Here is a 19,265-nt window from a genome sequence, read left to right on the forward strand (position 1 = left end):
CATTTTTCACCTGCTCACACCTATTTGGTGAGCACTTATTTTAACATATGAGCCTGTTCAAACCTAAGGCAGCCCTCAATGTATCACTCAAACCAGAGTAAGAGAACTATTCCTCATCCTTTTTATCTCCAAACAGATGTACTTCCTTTGCCGTCCTTCCTCTAACATTCAGAATTTAAAGTCATGAAGGAAACTTCTCTGATTTTAGAGAACAGTTGAGAAGAGTAGATTCCTCGCTTAACTGCATAGCAAAAATAACATCTCAAAGCAAGTTACAGACTTAATTCACTCCAAAACATTCCATTGCAGAGGAAAAAAAAATTGTTAAAATAGTGTCTCAACAAAATAAATTATTTTCTGCAGCTTTTAAAATGTTTTCCTGAAAATAAACAGGTAATGAAGGTAGTTCACTGAAATAAATGACTTCAAATTTCCACTGCAGATTCAAGCACATTGTTCACAGTGTACTTTTTAACTAAAAGCAATGGTACTCAGACAGAAAGGCTTCATTATTTTCAAAGAAAGAGTGTGAGACAAAATCTACATCCATAGTCAGAGCAAAATAGCAGCTACCAATTTTTGGACCTATAGGCTTAGCAATTCCAGTGCTTCCCACTTAGGTTTATCTCTAGTATTCTGAACAGCCCAGAAGTCTATTAACTCACATTATTTTCCTGGCAACATCAGTTATAACTTGTTCTAACAAAACAGTGTTTTACTTAAATGCTTATTTAGTACAGTTCGTGCCAGATTCTGTCCCTGTCCTATTGTGCAAGTTTGCATATCCACAGTAAAAGCCTGCTCTATTTCTCAAAAGATCACATCTTATTTATAAAGAAAATGACTCAAAACCAGTTCCAATTTATTTCAAATCAGTATTTTCCATAAATAGTCTTAAAGTCCAAGTGATTATCAGACTGGAATTAGGTGATTATGCTACTTCTTTCTTTCTAGCTTCAAGTAATTTAACATATTTAGGTGTAATAAAGTTTATCTCAATGTTCCCATTCATAATTCATTTAACCTGCCAAAAGCAACTTCCATTCACTCTCCACGCATTTAGGTTTCATTTTCTTCCTAACCAATTACTCCTGCAATGACAGACCACTTAGCAGCTCCTAAAAGCTCCATTAGAACAGCCTGAATCCTCGAACCTTTAGTCTCCTTTGGAGACATTGATGTTGCCTACTATTATTTCACTACTGTAAAAGAGACTAAGAAAAATAATCAAACTCACATGAAACTTCAAGAACAAAAAATAACCAAAACCCAAATCCCTCATCTCTGAACTTCAGGAACAAACCAACAGAGGTCACTGTCAAAGTGATTGATTTTTTTGGTGCATTCTGAATCTGAAACTTGAGCATGTATCACTCTACCTTTACTGGACAAGGAGCAGCATCCCCTAGACCAAAACCAGCATCTCTGATCCTGACTGTGATATTGTCAATCTTTTATTTTTTCTTAGGTTAGGATCACTGTGAAGAGATTCTTTTTTGCCTTTGAAGGCTACATCCTTAACTAATTAAGCTACATTAATAAATGTAAACTTCAAAAATAGAAGTCAAAAAATTATTAAAAAAATTTTTAGAAAAAACTGCAATACTCCATGGCTTCACTTGAAGTTCAGATTTTTTGATCATGCATAGTTTTCACAGAGAAATATTTAACACTAATTAATTCTGGGCATCATAAACTGACAGCATGTGTTAAGTCTGGCTGACAGTGAGTTTGAAATTATAATATTCAGAATCACAATTTTAAAATAATTTCTGTATCAAAATTATGTGCCAAATAGATAGTTTCTGTTATTAATGCCACTGCTTATCAATGCAAATAAACAAACGGGAAAGCCAGACAGCTTCACAGTTTGAAGCAGAGAAATGGGATTTTGTTTTCAGCCCCTGGGTGTAAGTGGACTGACAACTACTGGATTTGCCATGGTGCAGCTGGGAATACACAGTCCTCTGAACTGCTAAAATAACAAAGATGATCTGAGAGAGCTTGTGGTTGCAGCTTGTGGTTTAGTGAATATTCTGACATCCTCCTTGGCTGGTTTTATTGTCTCCTTATTCTTTATAGTGGTTTCAGCAGAGCAAAATACAGCCAGAGACTGGGACTCCATCTGCAAGTGCTTCTGAGACACAGATGATTTGCCTCTGTGGAGGCAGGAACATCTGACCTCGCTTAAAAAGACTATCTACAAATTTATCAAGAGCATAAAAGTAGCTTAAGACGTAGTGGGCCCAACTCAGTGGTTGAATTATCCAGCTTAACCTTTAACACATTGCATTCAAATGCAAGTCTGAAAATGGTGACACAGAGATGAGTTCAAGGTAAGAAAGAGCATCCATCACCTCATTGTTCTGAAAGTTTCCCCTTATTTCTGTGCTTCAGGTCTGTATCAGAGAGCAGAAGCCCCCTCCCCCCCTGTGCTGTTTAAGATGCTCACAGTGCTTTTAGAGAGAAATATAAAAAACTGCATCGAAAAAAAAAATGGGAATACTCTGCTCCTCTGCTCTGCCAAGCTATTGTGGATAGGACTAAAACTAAATGGGCAAAAACTGCAGTACAGAAAGTTCAGACTAAACATCCTGAAAATCAGTGAGCATGGTGAAGCGTGGACCAGATCGCCCAGGGAAGCTGTTGCATCTCTGTCACTATGGATCTTTAAGATTAGTACAGAAAACTATTTATCAGGAATGACACAGGAATAAAGGGTCCTGCCTTGGGCAGGAGGATGGACTGGAAGCATCGTGAAGTTTCTTTCAGATCTATTTTTGCACAACACTGCTGAGGAAATGTTGTTGCTCTTATTGAAATGCAGATAGCTGTCCTTTCCAAAAGCCTTCCATAATCTTGCAGCATTTTGTGAGGGCTCTTGCTATCACAGAAACAGAATGCTGTCAAATTGATTTAGAGGATCTCACCTTGTTTCCAGCCAAACCACCCCTAAGCCTGAAAGTCAAATCCTTGAAGTGATTACCAGCCTCTTCACCAGAATGTGAGCTGACTGTTGTATGGCTGAGCCTGCAGGTTGGTGTAAAATTAATTGAAGTCACATTCCTTCTTTTGGGTGCATTTTATTATATGTTTTTCAAGAGAGATTCCTCTGATGGATTTCCCTAACTGAGATAATAAGCCCATACTGCACCTACACACTGCCTGCAATTTCTTCATGTTTTTTTGTGGAATTTTCTTTAGGTTTTGGGGGGGGGGGGGGTGTAGACCAAGGAGGTTGGGAGGGGATGGGGAAATGTCTCTGATACCCTGCAAAAAGCTCCAGGTTACTGTGGTGAGTCTAATTATTTTAAAGATCAGTTGTATGTCAACACCAGTGTGTGAAAATCCTTTCCAGGCCAGTACTTGAAAAACTGAAATATGGAAAACCTGTTATTCCTTCTCACACTTACAAGCTTACAATGGTATTTTTTCAAACTTTCCTTCAAAACTAGGCGACTGAAAAATGTACTTGCATGGAAAAGAGAAAGTGGGTATGTTTATACCATGCTCATTTTTACATATACTTCAATTATTCACAATAAATTCATAAGCTAAAGAGACACCAAAAACCATTTATTGCAATCTTGCGAAAGTCTTCATGCTCCAGTTATGAAATAGGCCTCACGAAATGATCACATTTGACAGCCAGCATTTTCACAGGCACATTTAGTCCTGTTAGTCTCTCCTTAGTCCTTCCTGGAAACACAGCCCTTTTGAGAAGGTAACTGCATAGAAGATTCCTTTTTCTCCTGTCATCACCCTTGATGTTAAAAATTATACAGAGGTGGGGAAAAAAGTGCAGATTATAATAATTTTCTCTTGTGACCACTTGGGTTTGATGTGCACCATAATGTGTATCCTACTAGAAGGGGTTGACAGACTTACTTTAGTAGCCATGGTGATGAAAAAAGCACAGGCATAGGGAAAAACGTTAAAGTTTCCGTAAGAGAAAAAGAAAATACTGTTTACAGTTTAGAGAAGGTCTATGCCACAAGTAACGTTCAAATTAAAAAAATAGGAATAGGAAAATGGGTATGGAAAACAACTGAAAGCACTAAGGGCAGATAAGAATCATTGAATAAAAAAATGTGTCTTAATAGCTCAGTTCTGCTGTTGTGCTTAATAACAAAGGGGTTATTCAGTGAAAGATTATTTGCTCAGGTGAAAAATATGAAATGCATAAAGTACTTGTACACCAGGGCAATCAACAGGGGCAAGGTGGTCTGTGCAGTGCTCAAAGCATCCCTGATAATACACAGCTTGGAGCTGGAAAACCAACACCACTTCCAGGCTGAACTCAGAGCCCGTCCTGGTTCCTGTAAGCCAGAGTTGTACAGCAGAGCTGTGCTTTCCTGCCTGGAAAGGACAGTGCAATCCCACTGTCTGCTAGGACCTGCTGTGGGCAGCGCACATCCTGTTTCCAGCCCTGGGGAGCACAGTACCAGGCCATCTGCAGATATCCCTCACTGTGGTTCCCAAAGCACAATGCAGATTATTTGGAAACAAAGCCTCAGTGAGACTCAAAGTCTCCAATGAGGCCCCTGAACACTCATTTTGACATGCCAGACTTTCTGGCTTGAGATTACTGCTCCTCCTTGCTGGAGATCTCCTGCCTTGGCCATTAACATAAGGACTCCCTACCCTTCCTTCCACAAGTCAAGCATGGATCCGAAAGGACTACACCCTCACTAGCAAGATAAAAATATGGAATAAATAACTACAAATAATAGTAAATGTACAATATAAAGATGCATTTCACCTACCATGACCTGTCATATCTTTCAATGATAAATGCTGTAAATTTCCCTAAACCTGTCCCAGATGGAAGAGGAGCACTTAAAAGGGAATAAACTAAGAAAAGTAGAGAGATCCACATAACATCTGTCCATACAACATCCAGGTATATATTCAGGTATCCCCCAGGAACATCAACCTCGTGGTTATCTCAATGTGTTTCCTGTTAGTTCCATTTTGTTTCTATAGAACTTAAGCACGTGTGCAAAGTGAAAGGATATACAGCAGCTGGGTTGGGGTTTGGTTGGTTGGTTTGGGATTTGGGTTTTGTTTTGGTTTGTTGGAGGGACTCATTTGTTAGATCAAGGGGATCTAAGTAGATACCTCAGCAGAAACCAAAAACTGCCCTGATATATTGTTGAATCTGGGCCTATTAAAAAAAACCAAAACAACAAAAATGCAAAATGTTTCTAAACACTATATTTCTTTTCTTCTGCAATATTTGGACAAAATACTGAAAATATTAAGAGTGATGGTAAAGGAATTGCTGGAGCTCTGATTCTGTTACAATGGAAGACTGATATATTATACTGTACAAAAAGTTTTTCAACAGTTAAACAAAATATGGCCATAGAAGATATACCACGTTACCTCACTATTAAATGTACATATACTGCATATTGTTACTGTTGTAGCTGTATCTATTTCAGCTTTCTCCTACTAAATATATTAGAGAAATTGAATTTTCCATAAAAACCTACAATGAAATTAATGATATTATGAAACCAAATAAAACTACATGATACTAAAGCAGAAATTAAAAGAGAAATAACAAATCCCTTCAACAATTTAAAAAGGCAAGAGTGTTTAAAAAGAAGCACATGTTTTTCCAAACATATAGGGAATCCAGGCGCTTCAAGGGAATTAAGGGTTCAATAAGTACTTTATCATTGCAGATCACTAGGCCAAATGTACAATATTATCTGGAAATGAACCATTAATATCAGGGAATACACAGAAAGTATTTTCCCATCTAGACACTTCTTATAATATAAATAATTCAAATCAATAAACAAAGCTAAATTAAAATATTGTCTAATGTAACTTAACGTAATCACATCAGCCAGTCTAAGTTCAGTACTTCAAAGGATGATTTCCTACATGAAAAGTAAATCACTGCTTAATGAAAAACGTGTTGATTCTCCCAATGTAAAAAGTGAAGAAAATAATGAGGCTACCAAATTCCCAGTCAGCACAGTTTGCAGTGTCAGTGAAAACAGCATGATTATCGTTCCTTTTAAGGATCCCAGGGGAACGAAAGCAGAACAAGCAAAAGAACAGTAATAGAAAAATTTTTAAAAAAAAAAATAAAAAAAAAATAAAATGAAAAGGGCATCTTTTCACTGGGAATCAATCTTCATTCCTAAGTAGCTGTACCTGAAGATTTCACAGATAGGTTTAGTTTAGCAAGGGTTTCAACTAAGTTTATATTATTGTTCAACACAAACATTTGGAAGAATGACTTGCACACGCATGTGAAAGTTACCAATGTAACACAAAAGTAGTCTCAAATACAATACAGAATACTGCTTATCATTCAAAAATAACTTGGAAACAAGCATTTTTCCTCAGCTACAAAAAGCAATAACTAATTTAGGACACCTTATCCTGCACATCTTTGTATGAAGTGACCCTGCTTTGATTTTAATTAGCACCTCCCAGTTCAGGGCTGGCTGTTTGTGTTTGAGTGGACACTGATTATGCCTCTATTAGCAAATAACTCTGTGCCACAGGAAGGGATCAGCAGACAAAAGGGTTTCATACCAAGGTTGCTATACCAATATGCACAAGCTATTTGAGGCTTTTACCTCTGACTAAATAGAGCTCCCTCCACTGAACATTCCCAGTGGATGAGAAAGAAAAGGGTTCTGTGCAACAAAGAATCATGGGGGCACTATGAGTCACAAACAAATCTTGATATTAAATTGCAGTTCAATATATAAAAAACATTTGTGAATCCCTCTTTGGCACGGTATGGATTGATGCCAGCATGTGCTTTTGGGGAAAATGTCTAATAACAGTTCTCTCATGATGCTGTAAAATGCTGTTTGGGCCAAGCACTTGGACTTGCTGCTTACAGAGCATGACTGTACTCCATAAGAACAAGGATCCTTATCTTACTAGTCCCTTTCCTTATATGAGGAGCACTCTTAGGCAATAGCATGTTTTTGACAACTGCATCTTTCGAGGATCTTCAAAACAGCTGTCAAGCCCCACTATTCTCCTTCCTCTTCAAAAAGAAGAAAATGGAACAGGGAATTTAAAAGAAAACTTACTTCACATGCAAAAGTACTCTATTCTGCTTAAGGAACTCATAATATGACAGAATAAGTGTCAGGAAAAATAGACTTAACACAGATGAAAACTTCCGTACGACACACATCTGTCATGCAGCAACCTGAGCAAAAGTCTTCAAAAACACCATTAAAATTTCTGTCCAAGCCTTGACAGTTATAAAGTACTCACACAGTAACATGATTTGAGCAACTTTAAATATTTGTCACACAGCTTTTCCACAGCCAGGGAGAAGAATAAGAAGAGAGAAAGCAGGGGCTGTTATTCCTGAATAAAATTAACTACTCTAGGCAACTATAATGACTCATTTCTATAATGGGAAACTCAAATTTAATTACAGAAATATTGTGTTTTATTAAAAAATGTGTTGATAGTGGAAGCCTGCTGTATTATGCTGTTAATAATCTCTTTTGTCTTGAAACAAAAGAGCAGACACATCCATTGTAAGAGACACCTCATTTCAGGGTCTGTGGGGCAATGGTCAGGTCCTGAGTACTCAGACACAGCCTTTACATGTCCTTCACAAGTCCTTCAAATTACATTATCTCTGCACTGCAAATCCCATCCTTAAAATGCTAATAAATTCATACTACAATCCATAAGCTCAAGTGCTGCTGCCAGTGTACATTCCTACCTGCAAAGGGAACAGGTGCATCTTTGTCCAAAGCAACAAGGGGAGGATCCAAAATTACAGTGTCATTGTTCTCAGTTATGATTCCGTGGTAAGATGTCTCAATCCAGGGTTTGTGTTTGTTCACTGGAAGAGAAAAAACACGCCTAATTAATTTGGTTTGTGTTTTACATCCATTTCACTCATTTTATTTTTAAAGAGAAATTATTTAACATATGCCCAGTATCAATGTTATCACTCAAAAGCCACTAAAAAAAGCCCAAAGTACTTCATAAACATTCAAATATCAAAACAAAGTGACGTGTATTGTACTGTAATTGACTGACAAGAAAAACAATTACAGACATCCCTCCAATTAAGACACCGAAAAGCAAACCACAATTTTCAAAGTATTTTTAATGTGTTCTCAATTGTCAGACATAATTAGGGTCAGACACTTTTGAAGGAATTGCTTTCAGTTGCAAAGTTCTGATGCAAGAGAAAGGACAACCAGAGAAACACAGCTCAACAAGTCACAAAGCCAAGAGAAGGGCAAGTGGGAACATTTCACTCTTGATGAACTTCTCATTTTATTTTTGAAAAAATATCTAAAATTACTTTTGTGTTCTGCACATCATAGACAAAAAATAAACTTCTACATTTAAATCACTTTTATCAAAGCCTCCACCTTTTTCATTTATGAAAACCAGCTTTACTTATGCTTAAATGGAATCTCAAGTTTTTCTAGAAAAATCTGTCCTTCAAATTCAGCTCTTGAACATTTGGATAAATCTGGTCTTGACATAGATAGGAAGATCACACAAAAAGACACTTTAAGGAAAGGATACCCCACTTATCATCATATTGTCTTATTCCTGAACCTCTTCCATGTTCATCCCTCTCACCATCCATCTAATATTTTTTGGTCAGTGTAAAGACACAAAATAAAAAGGAAGGGGAAAATGTATGAGGCTTAGCTTTGCTATGCTTATAAAGAGCATTTTCTTCTTGCAGCCACAATCTGAACATTCTCTCTTTGGAGCTCCTACATAAGTAACACAGTGGTGATAGCTAAAACAAATTGCAATTTGAAGGATGTTCTCCCCCAGGCAGGAGGGAGCACTGCACTAAGGAATATCTACCACACTGACATCAAACTCAGCTGTAAAGTAATTTTTGTACCTATTATTTAGTTGTGTGTACCAAATGCTGAAGAAAACACCTGGTGAGTTAACAGAATTCAGCTCAACGACAGAGAGTTGACACTTTAAGAGAAAAAAATTGAATCAGAAGGGATTATTTAAAATAACCCCATTACGAAACCAAACGAAATCCACATACACAACTCTCAACTCTTTCCTGCCCTGTCTTCTGTAAAACCCCAGATATCAATGAGTTTCAAGTTTTTTTCCACAGTTTCTTCCTTGTGAAGAAAGTACCAAAATCCACTGTGACAACAGAAGGGGCTCTGGCCTCAGGCACAGAGCTGGCAATTAACAAATTATTATGTATACTGGATATCTGGCAAAAGCCAACAAATACATTTATGGCAAATAAAGAAAAGTTCATTCTCTTTCTTTCTTGCTTGCTGCTTTGTTTAATCCTTAGGACATGGTGGACACTATTTTATATTCTAGCACTAATATGGCAAGTTTGAGTTCATTTCTATGTTGCAATGTATCTTCTTTCAGAAGAAAGCACACTTAGCTTCACAGTGGTTGGTTTTGCCCATTTTTGCAATAACTAAGCAACAGGAAGATTAAACTGGGGATGTGTCAGGGAAAGGTGAAATGGAAAATAGGGGTCTCAAATCTCTTCATCTTGTAATGACTGCACAGCCAGAGGAGAGATTGGCAAGTTTATGTAATAGATGAAGGCCAAAAGTCTTGATGGTGTTGAAATATGAGAAGTGATGGATGCAATTTCAGAGCTTTGTGTGGCATTTGGGACTCCAGTTTGCAGGGCAGTTGAAATATTCTGCATTTGTTATTTGAATACGTGAATTGCCTGAACATCCAGACACAGAAATGTGCTGCACTGATGCTCTGCAGTGGCTCAAAGGCTTAGATTGACACGTACTGGACAGAGCTAGAGGGGATCTCTTGATTGAAGACAGACACAATTTAATAATGATGAAATAGTAAACAGGGATTTGCAAGAAAATGGAGCCCCTACTGGAAATACAAGTTCAAGTACTTTAATGCTTTTCATTCCTCCTGATTCTGTTAATTGTCTGAGCTCTCACCAAAAAAACCCAAACAAAACAAACACCAAAAAAAACCCCCAAAAAAGCCAAAACAAACAAACAAAACCAACCACAGCCACAAAACAAAACAAAAAATCAAAACCCAACCAACCAAAAAATAATCCTCCTCTGGATTCTACAGAATTGTTTTACAATTAAATTGTTTAATTTTGGCTTAAGAAACAGTCTTAGGACACAGTGACTGCAATTCTACTGGCCTTATGTTTTTTCATTTAGTGTCCAATGAGCAATAATGAGTCAAATGAGTGACAGCAACACAATTTCTTAAATCATGTTGGGGTAGGAAGAAAAGAAAGTACATTACAAACATATTCTACAACTTAGACCTAGACTTTAGAGGATGGTATTAAGAAGAAAAGAACAATAAAACAAAAGCAAAATACAATAAAATGTCAAACTATTTGCAAGCTTTATCAAATACGTCTCCAAAAGAAAAAATTATGACAAGTTTCAAGTAACCTGTGATGTGGAAATTTTACAAATAATGGAAATCATCCACAGTCTTTGGGAGAGCAAAACAATTCTTTTGCATCAGATGATCTATAAATCTGAAATATTTTCACATCACTAAAACTACTGATCCTTTACGCTGTTTTGGGTACTTGTTTTAAAATAAGAAATCTATAATACTGAGATTACTTGCTGGTGTTCTGGTTCAGAGGGTTGTTCATAGTTTCTCTGCTAAAGGTTGGTAAAATGTTAACAGAGAAACTAACTGCATAAACTACTATATAGACTCCCATTAGATATTACATTGTAAAAGAAAAACTTTCAAACATGACATGATCAATGAATACTTTAAGTTTCTTACTCCAAGACAAAAGGGCAACTCCAAAACATTAGACTGGTTTAAATCAGTGTTTATCCACAGGTTAACACACCTCTCAAAGCTCTGATATTTTCCTGTCCCTATTCAGCAGCTTCAAAATAAACAGAACTTTAAATATTCAATCAGAAGTGTTTTGTCCTGTCTCTTTTGAGCTACTGATTGTACTTCAAGATATTTGAGTCAGATTTTAGGTCAGGTTTCCAAAGCCACAGTAATGCCACACTGCATTTACTTGAAAACCAGAACAAGAAAGTTTTCCCATGCTATTTATTTCAGCCTATATGAAACTGTATGTTGAAATAAAAAAGAAAAATAAATTTCACATAATTTAAGAAGTTATCTAATTCCAGTTATATCCAACATTTATTAGAATCTCTTAAAGATTAACATGTACCTTTTTGAAATTTTTGTAAACTTTTCAATAAGATGGGAACTCTGTTTTAACTTTAAAATGGAAAAGGTATGAATGGTTAAAAAAATATTTTAATGCTTCTCAATAATGTTAACAATTAACAACATTCTATAAAATAAAGTTAGGAGTTTTTTTGATACAGATGATGGAAGAAATCTACATACAGATTTATGTGAAGTTTCGGGTACCAAGAAAGCAGAGCACTACACAGCAAGCTAAGCTCAAAAGAACAAATAAACTGCATAATAAGCAGATAAGATCTATTAAAAAAAATTCTTTTCCCTCTTAAGGTATATTAAGTTGTAGCACACTGATACTAACTCCAAAACTAAAAAAAAATGAAAAAATAATATAATATATATATATTTCTGTCTTTTTTACCAAAAATCTTCTCTGGAAGCATTTATTTTTTACCTTCTCCCTGCATTCTTCTAGCTCGGTGAAAGTTGAAATCACTACAAGGCTTTCATGAATTCAAACACATATTTAGTTAAGACATACAGATGAAATATACCCATGCTGTAAGTTGTTTTTCTTTTTTAAACTTGCCTCCCTTCGTGTAATTTATTAGTCATTCATATAAAACCATAATATAAATAATTTATAGCGTCTAGGATAAGGTAATTAATCTTCTTCCTTTATTACAGTTAGAGGTCAATTCATTAAAATTCATATGCACCATTTACACTGTATTTTCCTACTCTGTCCCACCAAAGCTTGTGGTTACAAGCCTTTGGATGTAATTAAACCATCGTGCTAGAAAACTGCCTCTCTGTGTTCCATCTGCAAATGCACTTGGCACATAAAACAACAGAGTAGAAAATGGCAAAAGAAAAACCAACTCATTTCGTAGAGTCTGCAGGAAATCTCATGCCCTCAGGAACGTTTTCTTGGAAGTCAGTTTAAGGACAGGTTCAAAAATTAAGCAAAATGATTACAGAGAAAGGCCAGATGTTTAGAACCCCAAAAATACGCTGAACTCCTACTCTGGTAGGAGTTGAACTCCTACATCCTACTCTGGTGCATTTTCTCCATCCTCTGCACAGTGCCCTGGGTTTTACCCCTTCCCTGTGTCATGCTCAAAACCCATCCTGTGACTTGAAAAACATCCAACTCCCGACACCAAACTCTGCCCGAGCTGTGATCGCACCGAGTATCTCACGTGCCCCGAGCGGCCCACGGGAAGCTCTGCAGCAGAAACAGAACAAAATCACACACCAGGCACTGAAACATCAGCAGTAGGAAAAAAAAAATCATCAGCCCCCTCCCATCCTAAGCCCTTTGGCAATTCACCAACAAGGCCTTTACCCAGAGCATGGCTCTGGGTGCACGAACTCTGTGCTGCAATGCCTGTGCCCTGCCTTACGAGCCTGCAAGACATGCCCAGAGCTTTCTGAAGGCAATCATGGTCTGCACATTAAATCTTCCAAGTCTCAGTGCCTGGGAACAACAAAGCTGCAATTCGTCAGTGCACAAGCATTATTATAACAGGATTACAATACAGACGAAATGTATGAGGGCATCATCCCATGAGGACAGACATCATCTTTTCTCTAAGCCAAGATAGACACTAGTTTGGGGCAGGGAAGGGGGGGAGTGGGTGGAAGGCAGCAGGTGTGCAAAGGATACAGTACAATGGTATTTGCAAATTTCAGATGGTTTCTGACTGAAATTGCTCAGAAAATGTCACTGATCCAAAAATAAACCATTAAAGAATTATGAAAGAAAAAAAAAAAGTGTGTATTAGAAGCTTTAACTCCAGACACTAGGGCAGATTCAATATGGTCCAGCTGATTTAACTGCTGATTTCTAAACTACAGGGAGCTAAAACCCAAGGTAGCAAATTATGAGGGTTAAGAATTGCTTTATGAATGCAAATGTTTTCTTTCCTTTTTTTTCCTGTATAGCACTTTCCTCAGCACACACTTCAGTTCTAAGTCTTTTCATCTGCTAACTTCAGTGATCTTCAGCTCAGCCTGCTGGAATCCTGTCTAAGTGTCAAAGGCCTTCCCCTCAAAAAAACAGCCAAATTGAGAATACTCAGGAAGCCTTTTAAACATGTGCAGAAAATCCCATTAACTTCAGAAAAACACAAAAGTCTGAACTTCATGCCTTGTGCAGTCTGCACTACAAGCAGCAAGCCCTTATCTTGTACAGCAAAGAAAGAGAGTTATTCTAGTGCCCTACTAGGAGGGTACTGCATAACAAATATCCCAATGATGCAGATGACATCCTGACAGCTGCAATGCAGTCCACTCCTCCTTTGGGGTGATACTTTGCTGGGTAAATGCCACAGTAAGACTTGTGGGGTCAGCAATAGCCAGAGCTCTAGCTCATTTTTCAGGTATTTCATAGAAAATGGCTACTAAAAATAGAATTTGTCCATTGTTAAAATCCTATGACCTGTTCTCTGGATAGTTTTAACAGCCCTGAGTTTTGGATCAAGAAGGAGAAACTTTAAAGGGAAGAGGGTGAGGTCAGAAGATGATTTTTGTCTCACCAATGTGGTCTGTGTCATGTTCATTTTTAGACATCCAAGTCAGAAGTTTTGGACGCTCATACCCTTAACAGAAATTTCCTGGAGTCTCCAGTGACTCTCGTTTCTGATAACTGAAATACTTCAAAGATTATGTTTTCACTAAGCAAGTCTTCTTCACATAGTTCATAAACGTGACTGTATAATGCACATGCAACTTTATAACATAATAGACCTTAATTCCTCCAAGACATGTCTTGAGACAGAAACATGGATTTCCTGAATTACCAGCTCCAGAATGGGCCAGGGATAGAAACTAAAGATAGCAGCCAAATCTAAAATCTCATAAAGTAGCAGCTAAGAACAAAAATGTTCAGAAGATAGGCAGATTTGGGGGCTTAGGTCACTAAAGAAATGAGGATTAGGAACTTGATAAAGAATATAAGACTTTCTCTGGAAGGCAGAGAAAACAAGGACACGGATAAATGCATTTTTTGAGGAAAAAGAAACCAAGAAGTGGAAACTGAAAATGGTTGAGAAGTACAAGTACATAAATATTTGCATTTTATAGGATTAAGTCTTTCTCAGCTTTAGAAAAAAAGGCAACACTGGGTAGCTCTATCAGCAGAACACGGAATACTATGTTTCCCTATATACAAAAGAAAATGAAAACTTGCCAGGAACTTTCACATATAAAACACATTTTACATGCTTTGGCAAAGAAAAATTGTAAAGAAGAAATTAATTCTTCTGTAGCTTAATGCTTATTTCTCCATGTGATGTCATTGCTTGAAATTACTGAATTACCAGTAGTTATGTTCTGGCTTTATTTTTAGATAGATAACTTTAAGTTATAATGCTTTATGGGCTTTTACATAAAATAATAATGTGAAATTCCTGTCCCAATTAAGGCAATGTGAGTTTTGACACTAAGTTCAGTTAAAGTAGAATTTATATGATTTATGAAATGTGATTATGAGATGTGAACCCTTTGGAGAACATTTTAACTAAGGAATACATTATGAGCAGTGCATCTCAGCAACATTAAATTACTCAGTGGAGATCCTACAGATAACTTGGCATTGATTTGAACAAGCTGCACAACAAAAGCTGTTTTGCGTGAAATATACTGCACAAAACAGTCTTCTGGCATAAGCACATTTTCCGGCCCCCAAGAGAAGGTCTTTCAATAATGACAATCCCCACTATCAAAATCTGTTCTTATATTAAAAAAAAAAAAGGGAAAATTTGAAGTGGAAGACTCCTTTGTTAGTAGGTCATTCTTATTACAAGCTAATTTGACCAAAAGCATCAAGGGTCTTGTCTAATGGACTTGATAATATTAGTAATTAGTCACCTGTTGGCTATTTCTAAGTCATATGACACATACTGCATGTATACTGATATGTTTAGATGTTCATGTATCTATAAATATGCTTGATTCTCTTGCAAATTTTTTGTTGTTTTTAGTTTTGAGTTTTGAGTGGATTAATATTAATATTTATTAATAACCAAATTAATATTAAACATTCAACAAGAACTTAGTAAATGCTTTGGTCAATCCAAACCTGTGTTCTTCAGAAAAAACAGTCTAGCTACGAATTTTGTAAAACTCCACTCACAATATCGATATGTAAACCTTTTCACCCTTTCTGATAAGCACATTTTGAATTTTCATATGCATACAAGAATTAGCCTCATCATCACCTTTTAGGCAGTGGACCACATAGCTGTGGGTCTTCATGCTTTGAACTGCCTTTAAGGTTACAGGTTATTTTTATTAATACAAAAGAGATTTCAACTCCTTCATCAACTTTATCTATTGATAGTTGTCATAACAAATAGACTACAGAGAATGTAAACCTGAATTCTGAACTACCAGTCTTAATATTGAGTCTCTGTGCCTCAATATTGAGACCAGGAATATCCTGTTTACTATATCTAAGGAACAAAACTGGAATTAGATGATGAGTCTGTCCCACAATTATGGGCATTTCAATAGCACTTACCTGATTATGTCCTGATAGATGAAAGTCTATCTTTGGGAAAGTATTTGATGGTATAAAAATGCTTTCATTCATATCATAAGGGCAGAAGATGGTCATAAACAAGTTATGTTTTCCAATATATTTAGTTGTACTCAAAATCCATTTCATTTATCTTGCTTACTAATGCTGACCTTTAATTCAACAGAGATTTCTTATGCGTAGCCTCATTTCATTTAAAAATACATAAAAGCTTGAGATCCCCAATTTTTAACCCCTCTATAATTTCATTTAACTTTCTTCCATATTTAATAACTCCACGCTCACTATATGAAGCTGCCCCATTCTTACACACTTTATCTCTTGTTTGGACTGAAAGATGTACAGAACATGTATTTATTTTCCATTATGAGAGTTTACAGCATGCATGTAAAATAAACCTGACTCTAGTCCTTATTCCTTAAATAAACAAGAATGGAGTGTCCTCTGAAGAGTTTTGTCAGATGATATCTCAACAGGGCTTCCAGCACAGTGGTTTCATGGACTGGCCACCAGTATCTTGCAAATAATCCAGATATTTCAAGCAATGCTGAAGAACATACAGATCACTAGCAAACATTTTTACCAAGACAGTGTGTTCTCATAGGGAGGGGAGAAAAAAAAATTCATTGATTATGCAGAAAAGCAAGAGCAATCCCCCAACAGCACCAAAGACAGACCTCACCAAGGAGTTACAGATCTGCAGGATGCCCTGTTCAACTAAAGAACCAATTTGCATGAATAATACCTCTCTTATTGCCTCAAATACTAAACCCAGGGAATTCCAATTGCTGCTGTTTCTTCCTATGAATGGTGTCAATGATGACATCTCTAAAATGAACATTGCAGCTACTACAGAACATGAGACATTTTAACATTTGCTGAGCACATTTTCAAAGGTACTATTTTTTCAGCACCTTAGGTTAGCAGGTTTTTTCTTTGTAAATAGTATCTTAAGTTGAAGTTTCAAAAAACAATATTAAAGTAACTTAGGTTTTATACAATTATGTCTCAAGAACTTCAATACTCTGTTGGTGTGAATGGCATTTTGAAAAATTCAAAGTTAAAATACCTATTAGATTATGAGCCTAAAATAAATGAACAAAAACCTTAAGAAATTGTAACCTTTATAAAATTTCATGCCACACTATTTTGATAGCACAGACTCTTGTGTGCTATCACAAATTTAATCTCACTGAAATCCCAAGCTCCTACAGATAAGCCTACACATTTGGAAATCTTGGGCAATGAGATAAATCCTAATGCCATGGGTTTTAAAGGAGTAAGTAATTTGGGGTTTTTTTAAATAGAAGAAAGTACTGATGTTCATCTTTTCATTATTTGTTCAAAACTACAGCTTTCCATATGGCAGGGGCTTAAGGATATTCCTGTAGAGAGAACCTGACCATATGAAGGACAGGTATTGCTTCAAACTACCTGTCCTTTACTTAATCATGAGAAATGGAGTCCCAGGACATTCACTTGCAAGTGCTTCCCTCTTCTGTGTTCAGATATCTCTTAAATCGAAATATACCTCAAAATAATATATTAACTGATTGCCCATCCTCACCCCAAACCTCTCAGAATATGCCTTTAAATATTGGCATGTCTTACATGACCCCATCCATCAACAAAATAACAGCTACATAACTATTAGTACCACCAAAGCACAATGCAGATGCCAATTGATGGTGTTTTGTCTGTCACAGCAGAAAGCAGGAATGCAGGAAATAACCAACAGGGAGGATAAAGATAACACTGCAGTGTCTTCTGCTTTGGTGGAGTTGTATCCATGACCGTCATTTGTTACAGACTCTCTATTTTCTCCTTAAGAGCAGATTTCTGGTGCAGAGTCCAACTTCCTTTCACTTTTATACAAGGCCTCTTATTACTTTGTGTCCTGACTGAAGCTTTTACACACTCCAATACAAATAATAATCTGTCTACCCCAAAAAATCAATAGGAGAGTGGGTGTTCCAGAAATTCTAATAGTCAAGACCTATGTGTTTCAGGCTCTCCACGACAGAAGAATGCACATAATTACATGGGCTATATAATCCATACAGAGAGCATATTGACATCCTCATTTTCATAACAATACTGCAGTTTTCAGCCATATTCTAGCTACACTTTAATTTTTTCTAGTTCATTTATTTTCTTTTAAGAGCTTACTATAGACATAGGAATTGCCTGAAATAAATATTTTTTTTAGGCTCTGATGATGTTTCTGATTATAAGCAGTTCTGACTTTATAACACAATGTTTAATTTAATTGTCTTTTATGGTCCTTCTCGTTTTCAATGCAGTCTTTATTTTTTCCAAGGCAATCTTCTTTTTTCTCTCATATATTTCCTACAGATTTAAACCTAAAGTTATGATTCATCCTACTTGAATGGTTTATTTTTTCCTCAAAACTGTCTCACCTCTCTTTTGCATTTCAACCTGAAAATGCCTCTTATTTTCCTTGCTCCCCTCAACACTCTCAAGTGTCTCCTAATTTCTAGATGTTTTGAAACATATCAGTCTATTTACATGGAAATTAAGATTGCCAACAGTCTAGTTGTAAAATGCAAATTCATACATTAGCAAATACTCCTTCCTCATATCAACATCTATGTATTTAAAAAAATATTGAGTACAGGTGGTGCTCAGAGTGCAAGTGTGCCAGAGTTTACCTGTATTAGGAGTCAGAATTACCAAGCACTAAGCCCTGTTCCAGTCAGAGCACTGAACCAACAAATAACATATTCATGTCACCACATGGCTCCAACGACAGCACCAAGATGCTTTTTAGATTTCAGTCTTTTTAGGAATGACAGCAAACTACCAAATTCCACTACAATGCAAGACAGCTTTCCAGCAGCATTCCAAGCAACCTCCCTGTACAACTCTCCCTCTCTGTTTAGCCTGACCATATAAACAAGCAAGGAAGGAGATATCCAAGCACAGGAAAGTGAACCTAGAGATCACTTGAATGTAGGGGTCACCTTTAGCCCTCCCTCTGATATTAAGCATAACTGAGGCCATCATTCTGGGCTCTGCATAGCCTTCCATAAGCTGCCAGCATAAATATTACTCTAAGGCTTCTTTTGGGATTTTGCCTTGTTCCAAAAGTTTTTAGTTCCTGTCTTTTAGGGCATTTGTGCCCTACTCAAACAACGCCAAAACGCTTTTAGACTTGTGGCACGTTGAACAGGGGACCTCACAGTAAACAAAAAACTATGGCAAGACTGACCAATCTTCCTGGGTGTATAAAACTACATGGTAAAATCTCCTCCTCATTAAAAACCACAGCAGGGCTGCAACTGGGTCGCACGTGGGAGATGATGGTCCCTCTTCTCTGCTGTGGGATGGGATATTTCACTCACTTGCACGGCAACCAAGTGACATCTGCTACAGTGATTCCTGCTCTGCAGATCTTCCCAACAGCAGGCACTGAGTTTAGCCACCTCCTCCTCCCCCAGCACAGCCCTGCTGCTTGTCAGGTGATCACACACTCTGGGAACAGGGGTCTCATGAACTCCAGGAGAGTCACGTGCGGCTCGTGACTTATGGG

General features: G+C 36.9%; 1 protein-coding gene across 1 annotated transcript in view; it reads right to left on the reverse strand.

The window, feature by feature from the left end:
* Positions 1–7,845, reverse strand: part of CLSTN2 (calsyntenin 2) — a 197,570-nt gene extending 189,725 nt beyond the window's left edge. The window contains exon 1 of the mRNA XM_032698045.1: positions 7,727–7,845. The gene's annotated coding sequence lies outside the window, so the exon portion shown is untranslated. The remainder of the gene's footprint in view (positions 1–7,726) is intronic.
* Between the last annotated feature and the right edge of the window lie 11,420 nt (positions 7,846–19,265).

Source organism: Chiroxiphia lanceolata, chromosome 10 (genome assembly GCF_009829145.1).
Source record: "Chiroxiphia lanceolata isolate bChiLan1 chromosome 10, bChiLan1.pri, whole genome shotgun sequence".
Classification (NCBI taxonomy): Eukaryota; Metazoa; Chordata; class Aves; order Passeriformes; family Pipridae; genus Chiroxiphia; species Chiroxiphia lanceolata.